At 36.5% G+C, this 10,602-nt stretch overlaps 1 long non-coding RNA gene across 1 annotated transcript; it reads left to right on the forward strand.

Moving 5' to 3' along the window:
- Positions 1 to 496: 496 nt before the first annotated feature.
- LOC149707828 (uncharacterized) lies at positions 497 to 3,146 on the forward strand. Its single transcript, XR_016380584.1, has 3 exons — positions 497 to 822; positions 881 to 2,928; positions 3,018 to 3,146. It is a non-coding gene; the product is annotated as an uncharacterized LOC149707828 (long non-coding RNA).
- The last annotated feature ends 7,456 nt before the right edge of the window (positions 3,147 to 10,602 follow it).

Below are 10,602 nucleotides of genomic sequence, written 5' to 3' on the forward strand. Positions count from 1 at the left end.
TACTAGTAGTGAGCTATAAAATATATATTTAAAACCATTTCCTGGGGGGGGGGGGAATTATATTACCTGAACAATATCCTCTTCTTCCGTGCTTGCTTCATTTGGTTCCTCGTTTTGCGACTCTGACTCCTCACTAGCCCTTTCCTCTTCTTGGAAGAGCGGTAGTTCTTGGGCCGTAGGAAGCCGCGGCACGGTTATTTCCGGGGCTGGCGCACTTGACGTGCTAGGTCTAGCCTGGTTTTGGCACACTAGTACCTTTTTTCCCAGGCACAACCCCACAGCTGCACCTATCGCTACATTCTACCCCATTAGCCTTACAAGGGCAAGAAAGCCGTCCAGTCGCACGGGTGCACACTGAACGGCAAGAACAACAATTCCCGAAACGGTCCGAGGTCCCAAGACCCATTGCAATTGGAAAATTCATTTTTGCGAAGAAGGCTTTATAATATGTCTTAACTATAAGGACCAAAATCTGAAAATGACAACTTTCAAGCAGTGATGGGCGCTCTCATCTCCTACTCATAATTTTGAGTAATTTCTGAGTAAAGGAGAGGGCTTTTTTGAGCTTGTGATATGAGCAGGAGAGGAGAGGTAGTAAAATTTGAAATTGGAGGTGAGTTTGAGATGAGAGGTGGTTTTTCAACCTCCACGAGTAACTTTTGTGGTGAGATATTTTATTTTCCAAACTCGGATAGATAACCTAGTATTGAGAGCAATTTTTTGGATCATGAGGAAAGTAGTTGGATGTGAGATATGATTTTTCGGTAGTCCATGAGTGGAGTGATAGGTGAGAGGCTGTGTTTGGGCATTTTTTTTCTTGAAGTGAGTGTATGATGTAAGTTTTTGGTTTTCCATGGAATGAGTGGTTGATATGAAATAGGTTTTTTAATGTGATATGAAATGAGTGGTTGATGAGAAGTTCTTATACTCGATGAAAGGAGTGGTTGACGAGATGTCGTTATACTTGATGATAGAAGTGCATGGTGAGATACTGGATGAAAGTAGTGGTTGATGGGAGACATATTTTGGGCAGTAGGTAAAAAATACTACAACTGAAAAATAGAAAAGAGAAACTTTGCACCGCCTGAAATTTAAATGAGTTACTTTCAAAGGCGAAACCCTACTATCTCAACCATAATAAAGGTTTATTTAATTATGTTGTGGCTGTCAGTTTTTTTTTTCAGCTAAACGGAAATTACGGGATAACGTGTTTTGAGTTTGTACTTTTGATAAATTTTGAGATTATCTTTGAAGCAACTTATGTTATTTATAGGGGTTCGAAGCATTTAAAACACGCGTTAATAAGATAAGCTTTAGTATTCTAAGAGAGCGGTAGATTAAAGACTACTGGTAATGAAGCTAGATTACCGATGGACGCGCAACGCCCTAATACGTTTTCTTTCCAATGATTCTAAACAATTTTAAATAATATTAAGACTGAATTAGAAGATATTAATAAAAACTGCCTTTGTAGACAAAAAAGGGAAAGTGTAAAAGATAAGTATAGAAAATTAATTGCCTGAAGTACAGATATTCAAATTTTTCTTTTTGAGGAAATGATTATAAATCTTCAATTATCTGAAAAAGTTCTTATCCTACTTTTTTTCCCCTAAATTTCATTTGCCCAAAAAATTTAAACACAGTATTTTTCTAGTAGTTCTAGAAAATAAGTCACCTTCAAGAATTTTAAAGGGATACAATGTTCTACTTTATACTTTGCTTATGGAAGATTCAAATACTCAGATATCTGAAAAAATGTAGCTTTTTTAAAGTTTTATATTATAAAATTGGAAATATTGATATGGTATATATATCAGTTTAAATTTTATATTTTAAAATTGGAAATATTATTAAGCGGAAAATAACATAGGCATTTTCATTGTGATTTCACTATTAGTGTCGAAAAAATCTGTAGATTGATCGTGATATCTTGAGAGCTACACAACACGTAAAGTTTTAAAACTTCGAAAACTTTACAATTAACGAAAACGTTTTTCTGCCCATTTTATTCCCCTTATTGGGCCGAATTTTCAACCTAATTTTAAATGTTTGAGAGGCCGAATTTTCAACCTAATTGTAAATGTTTGAGAGAAAATAAAATGCAAGCGTGCTTCTTTTTTAAAATTATGCATATCTTTCATGTTAAATTATATTTACTGAAGTAAATTTGGTGAAAAAAATTAAGATAAGAATTTTATCAAATAATTGATGTTTATAATCATGTTTTCAAAATGGAAAATTTGAATATCTGTTACTCCAGGCAATTAATTTTCTACACTTATCTTTTACACTTTCCCGTCTTTGTCAAAAATGACATTTTTTATTAATAATGTTTGACTTCACCTCTTTTAATTTTGCCTTTCATTATTTTTTATCTGATTAGCTTTGATTAAACTCTATTAGATACTCACTGAGAACAAGTACTTTGCGCCTTATTTTATAGCATTGGTGCATAAACGAACCCCAAATTCTCATATATAAAAACAAAAAGTACACTTCATTGAAGCTTGCTCGAGCCATGTAATATAATAAAACACCCTTTTACAATGAGATAAGTGCTAATTTAAAAATGAGATGAGCGCTAAAAATAAAATGATGTGAGATTGAAGAAATAGTTTTGAGTTCAAAACTAAGACTTCATGAGTGTTAAATGAGACGAGTGAAAAATACCAGATGACATTGCAGGTGCTTAAAATGAGATGATATACAAAACCCGGGATAAACTCACCGAGAGATATACCTACTAGAAAAAAAAAACTGAAAGGAGAGGAGGAGAGGAGAGCCAAACTAAGGCTCTGATTTGAGGGCTGCCATGAAATGAGAGAAAATGTATATAACTGAAAGGAGAGGACTCAAAAATGAGCTTTCAATAATACTGACGAACAGTAGTGCGCTTGATATTTGGTTTCATTTTATAAAATAAAAGAGGTGAGCCATAGAGGAGAGGTTTCTATAGAAAAGAGCCATTTTGTTCACGTGAGATGAGATGGAATTGTATTTTAATTTGATAAAATAAGGAGAGGAGAGGTTTAAAAATATTTCACCATCTTATGAGATGGGAGAGGAGAGCGGCACTTTGGTCAATATTTAAAAAAAGGTGTGAGTGGGAGAGGGAAGAAAAATATCAAAAATGCCCATCACTGCTTTCAAGAGTTGCTGAAAATTCAGATTTCGCAAGCACCGTAAATTAGTCCTCTACTTTGCAAATTATATTTTTTAGCGTATTAGCACTTTAAAAGGCGTAGTAGTGAAGCTTATAAAGTATATGTGAAATCTACAATTTGGTGTAATACAGCTTTCACAGTAAAATGGAGACAAGAAAAACCTATTTTTTCTTTTTTTTTCGTTTATTGTACTTTTTAGCTTATAGTTTCAATTAGCCTGAAAAAAAAAATCATAAAATTCCCATAAATTTCGACTGAAAACACGTGCAGTCTTTTGGCGCTTAGCACGAACCCATTTGAAATGTTCACTTCCACAAACAAATTCCAATCTATCGTAAAGTTTATCTGCCACCCTTCCAAATAAGTGCCAAAGCCAAAGTCGGCCTATGTACATTAAAGATAGAATTCTGACTCAGTACAGTGAAATAAAACCCTTGTGTTAGCTCTTATCCTTTTTAAGCGCAAATTGGGTTGTAAAACATGGGAATAGGGATTCAACTAAGGTTTTAAAAAAAGGTTGGCCTGTTCCTCAAAAGTGGGAGCCGACCCGACACACACACTCTAATGGGTGCAATTAAGGACCCATGGACAAAGAGTAGGCCGACTCGGATTTTCGATGGAGAAAAATCGAGAGGCTAATCACTCCTATTTCTTGTGCACCGATTACGGATTGTCCATAGTCAAAATACTGACTCTATATTTCCTAGGTTTCATTACTGATTTTAAAATTGGTGCAGGATTCGTATAGGAAAATCAATTTTAAATTTTATTCTACCTATCGAGGCACATTTTGCTAATATTGAATTTACTTTCGTGAAATCAATTCTATACTTTCACCTTGATATTAGATAGGCATTATCTCCTTTCCATTTTACAGTAATATGTTTTTAGAAAAAAACTGTTTCCTATGTACGGAACGTTCCGCTACTATACTCTAGACATTTCAAGACTTAGATGTTAAATTAAACATTTTCGATATGCAGCTACCAATTACATTTCATGAAGGCAGAGGTGGATCTTTTCTGGGAAAAAACTCAAAAAGAAACTTTTGAAGAATTGTCAGGTCAAGACCTGATATTGGCTGGCGATGGTAGAATGGATAGCCCTGGGCATTGCGCAATGTTCTGCTCGTACACTTTGGCAGATACAAATAGCAGGAAAATTATATCTGTTGTTAACAGAGATGTGAGGCATGCCCAGGGGAAAAGCCCAAACATGGAGCTATTAGCCTTCAAAGCTGCCGCCAACGAAGTTGTAGAGTTAGGGTCTCAACACCGTGTTAATGTAGTGGAAGTTGTTACTGACGCCCATTCAGCAATTTCTGGAGAACTAAGTTAGTTTTGGGTGATATTGTGTACAGATACCTTTTAAGAAATTTAGAAACTTAAGAATTTTTTATTATACTAAGGAAAAGAGGAATCTTGTTTGCCAGGTGTCAAGTATTCCTGGGATACATGGCACGGGGGGAAAATTATTTTGAAAAGAATCAATGATGTGAATCTATAAATCATTTAATCCGTCTTTTTGTGTTTCTTATTAAATAAATTCATTTCAATCCGTTAAAGATTGGGCTTAAATGCAAAGAGCACCGAGACCTAAGTTACTGGGCTCCATTACTTAGAAATCATTTCTGGTGGTGCTCTAAAAACTGTGAGGGCAACGTGTATAAAATGAAGGTATTTTGATGTTATGGAAAGTTACGAGGTATGTAAGTTGTAACTTGAAACGTATTTAGTGTTTGTGGTTGACTTGTCTGCACCATGTCGTCAATGAACATGAGTGGCACGTGGAAATTGGCATGTACAATCACTGTGATCGTGACCTTTTAACACCAGAGCAGCTCGAAAAACACCCATGGTTAAAACCAAACACTCCTACGTTTATAAAACTAAGGAATGAAGTTTTGCGAAAATACCTTTTGAAGAATATGGTATATTTTACAAATTTTAGGTAAAAACTTGTACTTGAACAAAACGCGTAATTTTATGTTTCAACTGTACCATTCTTTGAAAGATAACATAAACAGTTTTAGGCATACCGGGTTTCTCGAAAGTTACCATAGCCTGATTCTTATGTACGCCAAAAAAGAATCGCTTTTGGGTAGGACTGGCTGAAATAGATTTAGGGTTAAGAATGTTCATCGTTAATTGGTACATTTTTCATAGATATTGGGGTTACCAAATTAGAGTTAAGCTCGCGGCTATAGACCACAATAAACACTGCGGACGACCAAAGGCACTAACCAAAGACGGTAAACCAAGGTAATATATCATTTCTAATAAATCAAATTATGTACAAATTGTCCGTATGTGAAAAATTTCACAGGGATACGCGTGCCTATAGTAAACGCACTAAGGCTTGGTACATAGTCCCAATATATGAAAAGAAAAAGTATACCTATATAAAAGACTTAATGGTTTGCATATTTGAGCAACGGGAGAATTTCAAGGTCATATACATTGTACCGATTAGATACTGAAAAATCCTTATTGTTACCTAATTATCTTAGGGTAATTTAAAACAACGTGTTCCTCTGGAAGAGGATCATCCACTTCGGATATCAAAAACCAGGGGAATGACTGAAGGCCCTTCAAAGGAGGAACTGAGGGAAAAACAAATTACCCGTTTTTAATTAGTGTATTTATGCTGTGAATTCGGTGCAGCTAAAAAGCGCGAAAACTTTTAAAATATTGTAAGCTATAGCTGTGGTGATTTCTTGGTGATAATGTTGCGTGTTATTCTTTAGAATATTTCCAAACAACTCAACCTTTTAAAACTTGAAAAATTTATTGATAATTAACTTCAATTAAGATGAGTAAAATAAAAAACATTCAGCATTAGACTGAAAATGAAATTGCACGCCCTTGTGGCCGAACAATATTCTCGCACTTCAGTCCAATAATGCTCGCCCGAGAACCCAATAAAAAAGTGAAAGTTCTAGCTCGCCCGAGAGCCAAATAAACAAGTGAAAGTGAAGTCCAAAAAGGAAAGTGATAAACAAATACTTATAGAATGTATGCATAAATATCGCATCTTATAAATTTATAACATGGACTTATGCGCAGAAGCGTTTGAAAGAAAAAGAATTCTGTAAAACACCCAAACTTGAGTTCTTTCTTTGTGTAAATTCTGAACTTTTTATTGCATAGAAAGTTGTTCCGATTCTTAGAATAGTCATGGCTTGAAATGTGAGAAATTTTAAAGAGAGAATGAAATTTCTCAATTTGGCATGGCAATATGACAAATTTCTGTGTTCATATAAGACACACAGATATTACTATTCGTTCATTAATATTTTCACGGTGCATCCGCATTGTACTGTTATACAATGGAGCGACCGTGCCGATTTTCGAATCCCCGCTGGGGTAAAAGATGGAAGGGTTCTAGCCCCGGTTCTAGCTAACTGAAAGCCGTGCAATGTGGTTCTAGCGAACTGAAGATGCACAATAGAGAATTTCTTACAGAGGAAAGCAAAAATTCGAGAGGAAAGGCTTTTTATTGTGTATCTTCAGTTCGCTACAACCACATTGCATGGCTTCCAGTTTGTTAGAACCCTTCCAGCTTTTTCCCCAGCGGGGCTTCGAAAATCGGCACGGTCGCCCCATTGTTAGTCTCGATGCTCGGTTTTCAGTTCGCTAGAACTCTTTTCGCTGGAAGTCGGCCTTTAAGACAATTTATCCCTTTTCAGTCTACGTGCGTTCATTAATATGTGTATAGTACATTTGCAATGCTCTGTTATACACAAATAATAATCCCGATCATTTGAAAATCAAAAATCCATTTTTTCACTCTCCCTTTAAAACGACGAACGTTACTTCAGACCAAGTCAAACTATACCCCCATCGTTAGATGTACATCAAACGATGTGGCTAAAAACGCTGAAAAATAGTTTCTACAATAGCCGTTACCCGGGAATTTACTCTCGCATAATTAGCACTCAAATCGAAATGTTATAAGAAACAACGGGTAAATTTTAGCGTATGTATACAGTACTATAGTACTGTAGATTGTATATTAGATCTACTGAAGACTAATATTTTTATTATTATTTATAACTAATTTTTTAACGCATTTCGTGAGTGCACGCCGATGAAGCAGAAAAACGGCGCTTTTCATCCGACAAATACTGACATTACGAACTAAAAACTTCTTTTTATTAAAATAAAATATAGCCTATATTATTCAGGGATAGTGTAGAATTTTTAGAAAGGGTATGTATACCCTTATTTAGAAACTAATTAATTTCTATATAGAAGTGTAGATCAGCCTACCCTCCAACCTGTCCGACATGGCCTTGATAAAAAGAGGAAAACTATCGGCATTGTTCTTTTGCCGTTCTAGACAAAAATCGGGAGAAACTGAGGGTATTACCATTCATCACTCTTAGATTTGCCGCAATGAGGGGTTACGTCTAAACAAATTAGCATTATCAAGGGTAGGACTTATACTTGTAATCTTTTAAGTACAGTCATATGTGCAGCCGCTAGCCCCGATTCCGCCTCGGGGCAGAGCGAACAATGTCCATACAGCCAAAGCGGAAGCGAATTCACCACGCAAGGAGGTATTATGTAAGAATGCCAACTTTACCAAATTAATTCATTCCGATATTGTAAACAGACTTGCCGATTACACAAAATAATTTTGAATAAAACTTATTACTTAAATATTTCATTTCAGATTGTGCACGGATTAAATTGAATGATGAAAACTCAATTTTACGACTGTACATTTGCAATTTGAACTAATAAATTATAAATTTTATTGCTCCATGTTCAATCTCATTTGTAGGAATTGTGTAATTTGATGTGAAAAAGGATTTGTTAAGTGCATGTCCTCTTTGATAAATTTTTTTAACATTTTGGCAAGTAAAACATAATTTTATAATGAAACATTTTTATAGCTACTCAGTAGCTATCGAATAGAGTAATGGCAGTACACCCCTTTTAACATGGGATGCCATTATTCTATTTATAAAGCGACCAAAAAATATTTTAGTTGCATAGGGGCATTACGAAAAGAGAGAGACGGGTTGTCTGGGCTCCTGGAGCCCCGTTACATCGGATCGTTGTTAGGCAAACACCCATCCCTTCCCCATTTTATAAACAGAAACATGTATAGCATATCGCGTCACCAAAGATCTGCTAGAGCTTTCTCCCTGGCTAGAGCATGGGCTTCGGCTAGAGAGAAAAAGGGCGCTGTAGGAGGGGGAAGACAGTTGTATTTTTCCCTCTTCCAATCCCCCTAAAAAAAATGACTCGCAAGAGGGGAACAACTGTTTTTGCCTAGCCGTGGGAAACGGGTGGGAGAAAGGGCAGAACTGAAAAACCGTTAGAGGAAAAATTGAATTGCAAGCTTTCGCACCTAGGCGGCAGCACATTTTCTCTCCTTTTTTTGGGCGCAGAGAAGTTAATCTCAAGGGGCTCGAACGCAGCAGAGTATTGCTTTAACGCAATCTGCTCGCGACAAGTTCTTTCGTACAACAGTGTCTCCCTCTAACGGTGGCTCCAAACGTTTTGGCAACTTAGAGAGACAGAATTAGCAAACTTATGATGTCATCAAAGACTCAAGAGGCGGAGCTTTGCAAGGAAATAACCCCTGAATTTCTGATTGATAACTACAATATATAGTATAACTGAGTATATTTAAAGAATGTAAGAAGCCAGGGAAGCTTCTAAATAAGGTTGTATTATTAATTCAATGCGTCCGCTGATCGAACTGATCGAGTTATTTTGAATCTTTTCGCTCGATACGATTTCCAACAATACTATCTTCCGTTGTTTGTGAAGATATTTTCCAAGATCGCCAGGTATTTTGCTTTCTTTAGAAGTGCTATAGTCGTACAACAGAAGGTACTGAATTTTTTCTATTATGGTTAAGCAGGAATACATAATCATTGTGTTCCAAATCTCAGGTGTTAATTTCTAGGCGGGCTTTGTGGGCCGGGCTTGACTACTTACTGTCCGTCACGTCTCATAACTCTGACGTCTTTCCTAACTGCCATTTCATTGGTTTGGCGAGGCCAGGCGCGCGCAAGGTGCAAGACGCAGAGATATAGATTATTCGCAAGGTAAAATTCGAGATATATAATGATTAGTCTATCTATTCCCACAAAATCCGCCTCAATACATTTAAAAAATGGCTATAAAATTATTCCTATACATAGTTCACAGACTAGGAGAATTAATACCATTTACACAGGGAGGCCAGGCTTCAGGTGTTACACAAGGAGGCCTGACTCATTGGGTGAGTCTAAAGCCAGCCCTCCTTGTGTAAATGGTATGAATCCTCCCAGTCTGTAAACTTTGTATTAGCTGTTTATGTATTAAAGGGTTAAGGAATAGCCTACTGCGATTTCCTTCATTCCTTCCTTGGTGGAGTCGGGGTCAAGGTAGAGATTGAGATCACAGTAGGCTATCGTGGTTTCTGTTTCAGGCAAATACGTTAATTGGAGCCGGCAGTTTTTGCTCAATTTCACATTAGTTCATGCTGTTTAATGCACCTAAACTTGGCATAAAGTGCTCACAATAGAGTGGTGGTACTAAGAGGGGAGGAGCTACGGGGACGTGACGTCAACATTGGTAGTCAAAATAGTATGGCCTGAGCTCACTAGGGTGTGACCTCTCGAGAAAGTTCGTGGTAGCAGACAATGAATGCGCGTGAAAACACAATAGGGACTTGGCAATTCGTGCTTAACTCCGCCCCCAGCGCCATTTTGGTATGTTTTTTTAACATAATGAAAGCTAAATAAGCTCCTCCTCCTGGTATGTTTTTCAGCACTAGTGGAAGGTACTCTGACGTTGCATGACGTAGTCCCTATTATTATAAATTATCGTCAGAACGGTAATTTATCGGTAACTTACCCGGTGTAAATTACCGTTCAAAATAATTACAGTAATTTCATATCTCTAAATTCAAAAAAGGGTGGTAAGTACAGAGGGTTATACGAGCGACTTTCAGTCGATAATGTTCTATAACATTTTGCCAACCATTTTTGTTATTTTCCAGAAACAAGGCCCTCTCTCTCTCAATCTACCCCTATCCTTTTAACTGGAAAAGCCAGTCTAAATCCGTTCCACGCAATGAACGATACAAAGTACAGAAGATAAACAATTTATTAAAGATACTTTCTCTGAGAGATCTCCTTAGATTTCTACGCAGCAAAAATAACAAAGAGCCTATTTATAAATATTAAAAAGTTTCACACACATCCTGGCCTTCTAAATATCTCATTTATAAATATTAACACGATCCTCCAAACGTTTGCAGAAAGCGGAGGCTACCCAGGAAACTAGGATGTATATGAACCCGAAGTTATCGTTATTTATTGATCAACAACGCTTTGTATTACCAGAAGTAACATAAGGGACTAGAAGTATCGAGGTAACCAAATTCTTCACTTGGCGAAAGTGAATATTCTTGATAACGGTTGGCCCTTTGG

The sequence above is a fragment of the Phalangium opilio genome, unplaced genomic scaffold (genome assembly GCF_054372755.1).
Source record: "Phalangium opilio isolate 3A_F unplaced genomic scaffold, DU_Popi_V2 ptg000013l_1, whole genome shotgun sequence".
NCBI lineage: Eukaryota > Metazoa > Arthropoda > Arachnida > Opiliones > Phalangiidae > Phalangium > Phalangium opilio.